The 14,226-nt window shown below is 41.5% G+C and overlaps 1 protein-coding gene across 1 annotated transcript in view; it reads left to right on the top strand.

Annotated features, from left to right (window-relative positions):
- Positions 1-2,290: 2,290 nt before the first annotated feature.
- LOC137322797 (F-box-like/WD repeat-containing protein TBL1X) overlaps positions 2,291-14,226 on the top strand; it is a 298,855-nt gene continuing 286,919 nt past the window's right edge. Inside the window, exon 1 of the mRNA XM_067985867.1 lies at positions 2,291-2,873. The gene's annotated coding sequence lies outside the window, so the exon portion shown is untranslated. The remainder of the gene's footprint in view (positions 2,874-14,226) is intronic.

Genomic DNA, 14,226 nt, shown 5'->3' on the forward strand with positions numbered 1-14,226 from the left:
CACCACATGAACTGCAGCGGTTCAAGAAAGCGGCCCACCACTACTTTCTCAAGGCAACTGGGGAAGGCCAATAAATGCGGGCCTTGCCAGAAATGCCCACACCCCAAGAATGAAAAAAAACTGCAGTATGCTGTTGTTTTAGCAGCAACATTATATGACATTTAGCATTCAAAATTCCCATTACATCACCACCTACAGGCATAACAAGTGCTGCAGGTAAATGTTGCTACTTTCAAAATGGATTTTCCCATTGACAAAGTCTGACATTGAAGTTTTCAAATGTATTTTGAGATGGAATATTGTGACCCACTCAGCACTTTTAATATCTATAGTTTATTTTTTTTCAGAGACAAGTTATGGCGTGATGACACAAATGGACAGATCTTTGTTCTTGAACCTTGTAAAATGTCTGTGATAGTGTTCAAATTGGTGAAAAAGACCCTATACCAAACCATACAGACCATGACTATCCCAGGTTTGATCTCTTGCCATGCTGAGTTAGCTGATTATCTCTACTGGGTTAGCAGCCAGTGAGCAAGTAAGTGGAGAGTACTACTGCCGATGGAACTGTACTCCACCTGCCCACTGCCTTCACTAGGAAGAATACTGGGAAATAAAGAAAGTATTTCAAATGGTTGTTTCTTTAGAAATGCCCCATTCTTTTCTGACTATCCGTATGGAATCAAAAGTTAATGATTTATACATGCCATTTTGGGAATTCTGCATCTTTAATGTTCGATCTCAGTTAATGATGTTTATGATTTATTAGAAAACCTTGATAGGCACTTTGCATGTGTTTTACATGGTGTGCTCTTTTTAAACAGGATACAGTTGGGAAAGGTCTGTCAGTGGGAGCACAAATAAACAATGCCATTTTGGGGAACAGGTCAAGTTCATCTTCACAATACCAATATAATCAGATTAGAGAAGGCTGAACTAAACAAATGAGCTGTCAATCAAACTAATACGATTAATTGCAAATTATCAAACTGCCAAAGCAAAACGTGTAAAATGGCAACAAACATGTTTCCAACAGGTCATTATTTAACACATTGTGGCAAATCTTAAAAACAAAATGCTGCAAATGAGAAGTAGGCATTGCCTTGTGCTTAAAATGCTTATTAAAGAGATTCCGTTTGTAGAACAGCGCCCGTTACAATTGTACTGTACTGTGGACTGACCTAAATGTGCAAACTGGATATTGTTTTCTTTTGACGCAGCGAGAAGAGAAACGAATATTTTCATGATGCAGAGAGCAAGCCACCCTTCCCCCCCCCCCTCCTCCTCTCTGCTGGCGGAAGTGCTGCGGTCCATTTCGGAGTACTACGGTAAAGCTCCGAATGTGTCACTGTAATGCAGAGACCTGTAATGATGTCAACTTGTTATTTACTTTCCAAATCTGAATGACTGAGCAAGGGGAAAGGAGAATCAATCACCCACACGGTGACCGGGCAGGCGGAAAAAACACACACACAGGCGCTCCCAGCGTGGCTGGGGGAAGGGCAGCACATGGTGCAAAATACTGCATCATTAAACATATTACATATCGCAATAACAAACCATTTTTTCACGTATTTCAATACACCAGGACGTTGCATTAACAGATTTGGTTGTACCCTTGACTTGTTTTAAGTTAAATTAGTTACTTTAATTCTATCCTTTGGGACTGGATTGCATTCCTATCAGTGCTCACAGCATGTTGCTGTGTTTTTAAAAAAAAAACCCCAGTAGTACTTGGATTCTTAATCTATTTTTTTTTAAATCGCGTCCTTTGGCGTGGAACACGGTTTGATCGCATTTTTGTGTGCACACACAAGCACAGACGAATGCTAATAATAATAAAAAAATCATGTAGTAGGATCTATGGCTGGGAACACCCTCCCCTCCCCCCAGTGGAAGGAGCAGTAGTGCCTGCGTGTGTGTGTGTGTGTGTTTTTTAAAAAAAAATCAATCTGCTTGGCGGTATGTCCTGAAATCATTTTAAGAATCTGGTGGGGGTTCTGTGAGAAAGAAGACATATCATTGGAATAAAAAAGTATTAACGAGGCTGGATTATGATGCGAAAAAAAACTCAGTGCACCATTCCGTGCTTCCCCTCCCCCCCCCCCCCCACACATTTATATATATATATATATAGCCATAAAGTATAAAAGATGAATGAGACGGTTGCATTAATTATTAATGATCAAATGAGAGAGAGAGAGAGGGGGGTGTGTGTGTGTGTGTGTGAGAGAGTGAGGGGTGGGGGAGGAGTGGGGATGGGCCTAGTGCAGCTCTCTCCCTGTGGCCTTACTGAGGGGGGTGGGGAGGGCTGATTTTCCCCTAGTAGGTCACTGGCTGGCTGCCTGGCGCTGAGTGCCGTACCGTGTCTCAGTGCCTGTCTGCGCGGAGCCTGTGCCGTCGCTCTCGTTTCCTCAGCTTCTCAGGTTCACACTCACTCTCACTCACTCACTCTCAGCCTGGGAAATTAATATTTAGCAACCGGCAGCAGAAGGAGCTTCTGACGCCATTCCGCGATCAACTTTTACCTCTCCCGTCTCCTCTCTCTCTCTCTCTCTATATATTTTTTTCCTTTCTCCTCATTTCCATTCGCCACCACATCGTTTCGGTGTCATTAGTGTAGGATCAACACATACATGCGAACTATAGTTGATATTCTTCCAATTATAGGCCTTTCCGAGGCACATATTGACTGGGTACAGAGAGAGAGAGAGGCCGGTGATGAATAATACGTGAAAAACGGTTCTTTTTAACCTTTTTATTTTTAATATACAAAAAAAATAACAAACACACACCACACAAAAAGTAGTTGCAGCTTTTCGTTGTTTGTGGAAGTGAAAACAAGCTGTGGGTTTTTACAAGCATTGTATAAGGTAAGATATTTATATATAGACACAACATTGATCTAAACAACTTTTCAAGATGTTACTTGGACTATATTGTTTGTGCTGACATTTCAAAAAAAAAAGCAGTTAAACGGAATAGTTTTTGGTTTGGTGGGGGAGGGGGCTTACAGTTTAGAAATGGGGGTTGTTGCTAAATGGTACTTTTCTGTGACTTGGGAATATTAATTACTGTCATTCAGGGAATCCTTAAAATCAAGCAGTGTTCATTAGATATATATATATATATATAGGTCGAAGTAGCGGCTCAACGAGTTAATCTTTCATGTTTAATTATCATTTTTTCGCACAAAAGCCAAGTTTTGGTGATGAATGAAATATGCATGTGGTCGATCATACGATTGTGGACTGAATACGGGTAGTGTTCAAAAGCACTGAGGTTATAATGTATTGATTTTACACATGACACAATGTATATGTACATATATAGTGATAACAATTGCTTTTTTCGTGAAACTAGGTCTTAGAGCCTCTTTTTTAACCATGGGAAAAGTGTAAAATTTGAAATATTCACCATGCAGATGGCGTGGATTGCCTCAGCAATGTGTTGGGGGAGGGGAAGCACACTGATTCAGTGTTTTATAGTAGGGAAACCACATATAATGGAGTCTGTTCACACAGAATATTATATTATAAAAGTATGTGTGCACACCACGTTTAATGTTTGGCATTTATTTAGTAAACTTGGTGTAAATACACAGTACATTTTATGCAGCTTAATTAAATGTGTGCATACATGTTAAAGGTATTTTCAATTATTTTCTGGTCAAACTATACTGTAATATTTAGACTATATGTGTGTAAAATTGAAGAGTTTTTAAAAATAGCATTCACAGAGACAATAAACTGTGAACCTTATTTCCACAGTTGTTGCACCATGATGGCATAGTTACATCATCTAACTGTTTCCCCAAGCTGTCCAAATTTGGAAATAATTAAAGTTTGAAACTGCAAAAATGCCAGCTATGTGATAAATAATTCCTATGAAATATATTTTAATCACTCGAGACTGACCAAATCTCACTGTTTATCCTCGCCCCCTTTATGACACAAGTTTTTAGTCACCTGGCCTAAAATCTCCTTATGTGGCGCAATGTCACATTTTGGCTGATAACACTCCTGTGAAGCACCTTGGGACATTTTACTACATTAAAGGTGCTATATAAATGCAAATCGTCGTCGTTGTATATGGGCTACCCATTCAGTTTTGCTAACGGATATGAAAATCGCATTACGTATGTGAAAGAGGCATTGAAGATCTTCTATTGATACCAGTCAAATGTTATTTTACTCTAAGGATGGGTAAAGGCATCACCTTTTACTAAGCCATACAGAGTAGAAGATCCCAGGTTCAATTCCGGAACTGTGGTGAATTAGCTGGTTTCGCCATTTGGAGCATTACAATTACCCTCAGTGTTTCCACTCTCTAACCCAGAGGCAATCAGCCAGGTTTCCCATTCCAGTCTATCTAGTGACCTCAACTGGAAAGTACATCTGTGTTGACATCTGGTAAGAAAAGGTGGGATGCCTTTCAAAGCCGAATAGTTTGCGAATATTCAGGTGCTGAAATTCTGCAGGAGTTCTCCGACCATAACTTCGGCAGCAGACCAGCCGAACTTCCAAAGAAATAGCATTAGCATGTTTTCGGTCATGTACACCATTTCTCTGGGGGTTCTGCCAGTCTTCCACCAAAGTTACAGTGGGAGACCAGGTAGAATCTTTACCTAAATTTTAAGGACTCCGTTTCTAGGCTTGCGCCTGATAAATGACCATTTCACTTTAGCAAGGTACGAGAGGGCTGCTAGTGTTCATAGAACCATAGCTAGCAAGAGTTAGTGGCTTCAAAACGTAGAGGAGAAAATTGGAAAAAAAATACATTCGAAAAATTCTGTGGCTAACCACGAATAACATTGCAATAAGATCTACATTTAGTTTGGTAGCTCATTAAGCTCTTTGGTTGCCATATTGGAAATCACATAAAGTGAAATATTTTGTGATGTCAGAGTCTCAAATATTAGTGGAATGGCTGGTCACAGATTTACTGAAAACTTTTAGTCCTGTGACTGAACATAGATCCAAAAATATGTCCAATTTATTGAGGGTGATTTCTGTACTTTGTGTAGAAATATAGATGGTGTAAGTACTGTTATTATTGATAGTGGTTTTTACAGTATCTACAGTTAAGTGCAAAATAGTTGAATCACCAGGGTAAATTTTCAACTTGCTACTTGGGCGTATAACTGGTGTTATGGATCGGCTGCCCCTTTATGCAAACTGCCCGATTTTCATTTCCATTGATTATGATGGAAATTGAAATCGGGTGGTTTCTATAACAGGTGGAAAATCTCCAGCGCCAGTTTTGCACCTGGTTGGCAAGTTGAAAATGTACCGCGCTGTTTTACTGTTCACAACCTCAATGTCCTATTTGACCTTGAGCTGAGCTTCCGACCCCATATCTTCTCCATCACCAAGACCACCTACTTCCACCTCCGTAATATCGCCCGTCTCCGCCCTGCCTCAGCGGATCTGCCACTGCAAACCTCATCCATGCTTTTGTTTCCTCCAAACTCGACTATTCCAATGCTCCTCTGGCCGGCCTCCCATCTTCCACCCTCCGTAAAGGTCAGCTCATCCAAAGCTCTCTGCCCGTATCCTAACTCGCAGCAAGTCACCTGTTACCCCTGTGCTCGCTGAACTACATTTGGTGCTGGACCGGGAGCCACTCAAATTTAAAATTCAAATCCTTCCGTGGCCTTGCCCCATACTATCTCTCTCTTCTCCTCTAGCCCTACAACCCTCCGAGAACTCTACGTTCCTCCAATTCCTCTTGTGCATCCCAGATTTCCTTCGCTCCTCTATTGGCGGCCTTCAGCTGTCTAGGTCCTAAGCTCTGGAATTCCCTCCCTAACCTTCTCCATCTCTCTACCTCCTTCAAGATGCTTCTTAAAACCTGCCTCTTTGACCAAGCTTTTGGTCACTTGTCTTAATATCTTCTTTATGTGGCTCGGTGTCAAATTTTGTCTGATAATGCTCCTGTAAAGCACCGTGGAACATCTTACTATGTTAAAGGTGCTATATAAATGCAAGTCGTTGTTATATTAGGAGTTTTGTGATTGACTGTAAAATTGTCATGATGTCTCAATGGGTGTGTTACTGAGACATAGACTGGAAAGTCCCAGGTTCATGGGTAAAGGCAAGTGACTTAATACAGAAAGTGATTAGTTATTATTCAGTTATGCTCAGTAACCACCATTTTCACTGTCTTTTTGAAATGCAGTAAACGGCAACAAATGCTATAGTTTGTAAGTGTAGAAATTCACAGAATGTGGCGTTGCACCAAATTAGTTGGCCTATTCGTAGGCACTTTTAGGAGCAGGAAAAAGCCAGCTGGCCCAATAAGCCTACACCTTTGTAGTGGATCTCAACCCTATCTTCCTGGCTTCTCAGCGATGTTATGATGCAAACACTTAACACGGTCATATCAAGTTCCTTTCTCCGCTATTTTAACGGAGGTGCTAACCTGAGTTAATGCTTCCATTAAAATAGTGCAGAGGCATTTGATACAAGTATGTTAAGCATCTGTATGATAACATTACTGACAGTAATTTCTACCCTTATGTCCTTTAATCATGTCTTTCTCCAGAAACTTAACTCTGGAATTCATTTATATTATCTGCTTCAGTAACTTAGTGGTGGCTTATTCCATATGTTTGATACCCCTTGTATTGGTTCTGCCAGAATTCGCTATTAACTCCTAATTTTTAGATTTATATCTCCAAATCTTTGAATCCTTTATCAGTGTAAACAAATAATCTAGATCAGCTTTATCTAATCCATTCATAATTTTCAAAACTATTAGATCTCTTGAATGTCTTTTTTTCTGGTGATAGCTACTATGGTTTCTTTAATAATTCCTGATGTGGAGATGCCGGTGATGGACTGGGGTTGACAAATGTTAACAATCTTACAACACCAAGTTATAGTCCAACAATTTTATTTGAAAATCACAAGCTTTCGGAGGCTTCCTCCTTCGTCAGGTGAATGTCAGGAAATCCTTGAACCTTTCGCATTTATATTCAGAGAACAATACCTGGTGATTACAGATAATCATTCCAACTGCCCGTTGTCAAGGCAATCAAAGTGTTCAGACAGAGAGGTGTTACCTACAGGACCACCGAATATACAAACGGCCAGAACACAAAACAGAGAGAGAGAGGGAGAAACATTCGAAAGGAAGAGAAAGACTGAAAATGACCCGTTGAATTAAAAACAGATAACTTTTATTCGCTGGTGGGGTTACGTGTAGCGCGACATGAACCCAAGATCCCGGTTGAGGCCGTCCTCATGGGTGCGGAACTTGGCTATCAATTTCTGCTCAACGATTTTGCGTTGTCGTGTGTCTCGAAGGCCGCCTTGGAGTACGCTTACCCGAAGATCAGTGGCTGAATGTCCTTGACTGCTGAAGCGTTCCCCGACTGGGAGGGAACCCTCCTGTCTGGCGATTGTTGCGTGGTGTCCGTTCATCCATTGTCGCAGTGTCTGCATGGTCTCGCCAATGTACCATGCTCCGGGGCATCCTTTCCTGCAACGTATGAGGTAGACAACGTTGGCCGAGTCACAGGAGTATGGTGGGTGGTGTCCTCTCGTGTGATGGTGGTATCTGTGTCGATGATCTGGCATGTCTTGCAGAGGTTGCCGTGGCAGGGTTGTGTGGTGTCGTGGACGCTGTTCTCCTGAAAGCTGGGTAATTTGCTGCGAACGATGATCTGTTTGAGGTTGGGTGGCTGTTTAAAGGCGAGTAGTGGAGGTGTGGGGATGGCCTTAGCGAGGTGTTCGTCGTCATTGATGACCTGTTGAAGGCTGCGGAGAACATGACGTAGTTTCTCCGCTCCGGGGAAGTACTGGACGACGAAGGATACGATGGACACCTACAGACGCTGAAAGACGCCCTCGTAAGAACGGGATATGACGCTCGACTCATCGATCGACACTTCCGACGGGCCACAGCGAAAAATCGCATAGACCTCCTCAGAAGACTAACACGGGACGCAACCAACAGAGTACCCTTCGTCATCCAGTACTTCCCCGGAGCGGAGAAAATACGCCATGTTCTCCGCAGCCTTCATCATGTCATCGATGACGACGAACACCTCGCTAAGGCCATCCCCACACCTCCACTACTCGCCTTTAAACAGCCACCCAACCTCAAACAGACCATCGTTCGCAGCAAATTACCCAGCTTTCAGGAGAACAGCGTCCACGACACCACACAACCCTGCCACGGTAACCTCTGCAAGACATGCCAGATCATCGACACAGATACCACCATCACACGAGAGGACACCACCCACCAGGTACATGGTTCATACTCCTGTGACTCGGCCAACGTTGTCTACCTCATACGTTGCAGGAAAGGATGCCCCGGAGCATGGTACATTGGCGAGACCATGCAGACACTGCGACAACGGATGAACGGACACCGCGCAACAATCGTCAGACAGGAGGGTTCCCTCCCAGTCGGGGAACACTTCAGCAGTCAAGGACATTCAGCCACTGATCTTCGGGTAAGCGTACTCCAAGACGGCCTTCGAGACACACGACAACGCAAAATCGTCGAGCAGAAATTGATAGCCAAGTTCTGCACCCATGAGGACGGCCTCAACCGAGATCTTGGGTTCATGTCGCGCTACACGTAACCCCACCAGCGAATAAAAGTTATCTGTTTTTAATTCAACGGGTCATTTTCAGTCTTTCTCTTCCTTTCGGATGTTTCTCCCTCTCTCTGTTTTGTGTTCTGGCTGTTTGTATATTCGGTGGTCCTGTAGGTAACACCTCTCTGTCTGAACACTTTGATTGCCTTGACAACGGGCAGTTGGAATGATTATCTGTAATCACCAGGTATTGTTCTCTGAATATAAATGCGAAAGGTTCAAGGATTTCCTGACATTCACCTGACGAAGGAGGAAGCCTCCGAAAGCTTGTGATTTTCAAATAAAATTGTTGGACTATAACTTGGTGTTGTAAGATTGTTTACATTTAATAATTCCTCATAGCTTAGATTTCCGAGACCTGGTATCAGCTTTGTTGATCTATGCTATGGGCTCTCGCGTGCCAAAATATAGCCCTGATATTCCTTTCTCTGGATACTGGACAGGTGTAGTGCACCTGAAGTATGCTGTGCCTGTCCAGGTCCAAGAGCACACTAATTTGGCAAGCTGGCACGTTTGTATGGACTGTTCGTACACCCAGTGCAGCCTTGCGCTGGGAAACTGGGGGCCTGAGAGCACAAGGGACTGACCTGATGGTTCATGGAGAGGCTGCAAAAGCTGGTAGGACATACCTTCTGGGGCTTCCCTCGCCTTGCTGCCTGGTTACCTGACACTCTGATCAAAAGGGGTCTTGGGTGTTAGGCCTCATGACAAGTTCTTTGGGTTTTCCTTCTGTCGAGAGGAAACTGATGCAGGATGGTTGGGTACCTCCCTTTCCTCCCTCATTTTCATATCTGCTCTGGCCTTGCCTCTGCCGCTGTGTAGATGCAGGCCCTGATCTTCCTATTTGGGAAAGCCCTGGAAATCCGGGGACAACATAAATATTGATTTTCCAGGTGCTAGGAAGAGAAAAGCACTTGTGCTCTCAAAATCACCGAGCTGGGTATGGTAATTATAAAAAACATTAGAATTTGTGTGGCTATCTGGTTTAAGTTTTTTTTTGCACATTTCCTTTTATTTTTCTGTTGACTTTTTTTTGTTTTCATTTTTTTATTCTTTGATCAATTCTTGCTGATGTGGCTAGGAATTAAACTTTTAAAAGTGGAGTAATTTTTTTTTCTTGAGCCTGCATTCACTAGTCCATTGGTTTTGGAAACATTGCCACTTTTTAAAAAAAACACCTTTTGGGGAGAGGGAAGATTCTTCCTGTGCTCTGTGTAAACCCGTTTGTTATAAATAGGTTTACAATTTTATTACACATAGCGCACAGAAGAAATCTTGCCCCATGATATACCTGTAAAGTTCATGTGAAGGTTTGCAAACACCTTTGGCAGCAATGAGCTTTTTGGGCGTAAACCAATACCTCCTTTTTGTGGGAAAAAAAATTAAGCAGTATTTCTGTTCCGGCTGACTGACATTTTGTGGTTTTAAAAAAGTAACGAGTTACCCAAAGATGTTTCTGCTTTGTGCCGTGCACATCGAATTTGTTTGCAAATTGCAGTTATTAATATGGTTTGAATAATGAAATAATACCATGTGCGGTTGCATTGATATTAATACTGAGTTTGACTAATTTCAGTTGCAAATTGACATGCCAAATGGCAGTAAATCTTTTACATCTGAACCACCTAGCCATAGATAGGTCATTATGTAAGATTGCTGTGGAATTGTTGACAGTGTACTTAATGGGGCTGTACATTTGTTCAGAACTCATTATATGTTGGCAATAATTTATGTGATTTCGCATAAACTGGCATTGACTGTCTAACCTAGTTTCAAGTAAATGGATGGTGGACCTTTTGCCAATTACACAATGCTGCTATATATGGAATAGTCACATGTCATAAGTGCATTGTCTCACTTTCATTTTTGCTTAGCTTTAAGAGAAACTCCTGACTTGAGTGAAATTATTTACCTGTATACAGTAAATAATTCTGTTTCCTTCTAACTACAATGATTACTTAATTATTTTTACAATGAAGATATTATACAAGGTTTTTCTTTCTGTAATTCCATTTTCTTTAAAGGGCACCTTTATCCTAAACATGAGCTAACTTAAAAAAGTAACAGGTCTGTGCTGAGTTAGCTGGCTGCGTTCTGGGTGGCATCTCGATTGGTCTCAGCACCTTGGGTATTAAAAGAGGAAGATCAGTCAGGATTCATGCTTCTGATCGCTATCCAACAATTCCTGCTTAAGAGTGAATGTGTGCGGTTGTTAGGTGAAGATAGGATTGGGTTTGGCTCTGATGCCCTCCAAGCATCAGTAGCCTGCTGATGCCCACTGCCAAGGCCATTTTGGGCAAGGTACTGGAGGGCAATTGGTGACCATTGAGCCATGTCCCAGCAAAAATCAGTTACTTTGGGAGAGGAGAAAATTAGAAAAAATATAAAGAAAAAAATAAAAGTTTAATTGTTGATGCGTTTACCATTGTAGTAACTCTTGCGATTTAGGAATTTATTTAGGAAAACTCTTCCTTTTTCGCTTCATTATGCTCCAGCGCCAGAACTACACCACAACTTTTTTTTAAAAAAAAGCAACATTGCTTTTTTTTTTAAAGTTAGCATTTTGTTTTTTTGTGTGTGTGCTGTATAATCCTGGAGGTAACTGCATTCTAGTCCAAGGTTATGGTACCTAAAAGGGCTATCATTTATGTTTATATCCTATTAAAAGACAGGGCAACCACAAACCTCAATTGAAGGTATGCCAGTCTTTTTAGAGATCTGATGGAAATCTCATATTTGTATTATAATCTAATTAAGCTTCTGGAAACCCATGCATCTGTGTGTAATTGTGAAAAGATTGTATTAGCGAGTCTATCTATGCCCAGATCTATTTTTTTCTTTCTTGCGTCACCTGATCTGCTTTGCACCTTTTGGAATATTAAAATCTGTTATTCTCTTGCATCTTTAAGACTGAAAGTCAGGCCCACAGGTCATTTTGCCACCATGCGATCCTCTAGTACTAACATGTCCCCAGGGTTCCAAGATCCTAGTCAGCAGAAATGAAGCTTTTTAAAAAAAAAACAACAATGTAAAAATATCCAGTTCGTGTTTTGGAATTGTATTTTTAAAATAAGGTGCTACAGAAAGATTGTTTAAAATAAAATGTGTAATGAGTTTACATTTTAAACTGAAAGAAAATCAGGTTTTTTTTTCAGATTTGGATTTATCATGGTTGTCCTTGCCCACGTGCAAGAAAAATCGAAATCTTAAAAAAAAAACTTGAATAAGCCAATATACGGCTGTAGGCTGATTGAGGAAACCGGCTTTGTGTTGAAGGGTGAGTATGACTCAGCACGTAAGCCCTTTGTCAGCTGAATTAATATAAAGGATTTAGTTGGGATTTTTGTAACGTAACCAGGGAAAACTTGATCGGCCGTACCTTAAATAAAGTGGAATTGTCGTTTGTTTCAAAATTATATTTTCAAATATCTACGCTTTTTTTCCCCGAGAGCTCATTATTTCAATGAGTACTGTTGACAGCAGAGAAAAATTGTAGAGTCAAACAGCTCGGAAATGCATAATCAGCAGGAATTCTGTTGAAGAGAACAGAAATTTCTACATGCAAACTTTGGCTGATTTGGCAAAATATGCAAGATGGAACATTGGTGAAGTCTGAAATAATTTTGACAAACATTCTGTTTCCAACACTTAAAGGTACAAGAATCCTATCCTGTTCTCATGAAAGGTCATCGACCTGAGATGTTAACCCTACCTCCTCTCTCCACAGATGCTGCCTGCCCTGCTGAGTGTTTCCAGCATTTTCTGTTTTTATTTTAGATTTCCAGCATCTGTAGTATTTTGCTTTTTCCCCAACAAAAATATGCTTTATAGACAGCCAAAGGCCTGTACTTTGTCCCTTCAGGAACGTCTATCTATATAATATATGTGGAGTATTACGGAGGCGCCTACTTCCATCTCTGTAACATCGCCCGTCTCTGCCGCGTCTCAGCTCATCTGCTGCTGAACCCCTCACTCCTGCTTTTTGCTTTTGTTATCTTTACACTCGACGATTCCAATGCTCTTCTGGCTGGCCTCCCATCTTCCACCCTCCATAAACTTGAGCTCATCCAAAATTCTGCTGCCCATATCCTAACTCGTGCCGTTCACCCATCATCCCTGTGCTCAGTGACCTACATTGGCTCCCAGACTGCCTCGATTTTTAAAAATTCTCATCCTTGTTTTCAAATCCCTCCATGGCCTCGCCCCTCCATATCTCTGTAACCTCCTCCGAGATCTGTGTGTCCCTCCGGTTCTTGCCTCTTGCGCATCCCCGATTTTAATCGCTCCACCATTGGCAGCTGTTCCTTCAGCTGCCTAGGCCCTAAGCTCTGGATTTCCCTCCCTAAATCTCTTTGCCTCACTTACCTCTCTCTCCTCCTCTAAGATGCTCCTTAAAACCCACCTCTTTGACAAAGTCACCTGTCCGAATATTTCCTTGTGTGGCTCAGTGTCAAATTTTGTTTGAAAATGCTCCTGTGAAGTGCCTTGGGACCTTTTACTACTTTAAAGGTGATATATAAATGTTGTGTAAAGCATGTTGTTGTTGTTGTGTATAGCATTTTTTTTCAGTAAAGCTAGCTCTTCCTGTTAATGGACCATATTTATAGCCTAGTGTCATAATAATTTTGTAAAACAGTCTTCCTATCACACAGTACCCATCTGCATGAAAAAACTTGACTGCCAGAATGGTTATGGTTAGTGTCAGTAATGGAAGATGTCAGTCCTGATGGTAATACTTTAATGGGAAACCCCCAAAAGATAATCGATATAAAACTGTAGATACACAAATGCTTGGCATTGTGATGAAAGCTGCAATACAGTCTTGGAGTTCAGATAACATAGAAAGTGTTTGAGATTCTCTTGTAGTTCATGAATATCCAGCTCTCCTCGATGTAATGCTGACAAATAACATACTCCCAGCCATCCTTTATGTCCATTCTCTATAAAATGATACCGATCTCATTTCCCCATCTTGAATAGTGCCCAATGAAATTAGATACCTAGTCTGTATCTTGAGCAGCGTGTAGTATACATGTTGTAGAACATTATATTTAGCATTTTTGACCTCTGCACCATTGCTGATGTTTTGTCTTTTTCCAGTTTTCCCTCCTGCCCCTTGCAGACTGTGACTCATTTTTGTGCATGCCAGTTGCCATGAGTTACATTTTAGGATCCGTATGGTTCTCTCAATGATAATTCTAATGGTGGCATGTGCCTTGTAGTGCTTCTCAGCTGTTGTTGATCTTGTAACTGTTAGTGGAGTCATTATCCTTGTCACCCACAAGTTATCTGTTCATTTAACTATCTCTCTGGAAGATCTCAGGTTGGATGAATACATCATGGTAAGTTCTAGCAAATCTGGCACTCAGGTGAAGGATTCTTTGCACCTGGTCACTCTCAATCTGCACATTCAGTGAGTGAGTAAGTACCCCATTTCAATAAGAAAGTTGAGGGGGTTAATGGTAGGAACTTGTAATGTCATATGCCTGCCATCTACTGCATCCTGAACTTTGGGGAACCCACCAACATATATGGCCCTATTACACTGCCACTTTGCTGCCTTGCCAAACTGGATGAATTCTCCAGCTCTCTTCAAAAAGTGTGTCAGTTAT

This window comes from Heptranchias perlo, chromosome 6 (assembly GCF_035084215.1).
Source record: "Heptranchias perlo isolate sHepPer1 chromosome 6, sHepPer1.hap1, whole genome shotgun sequence".
NCBI classification, from domain to species: domain Eukaryota; kingdom Metazoa; phylum Chordata; class Chondrichthyes; order Hexanchiformes; family Hexanchidae; genus Heptranchias; species Heptranchias perlo.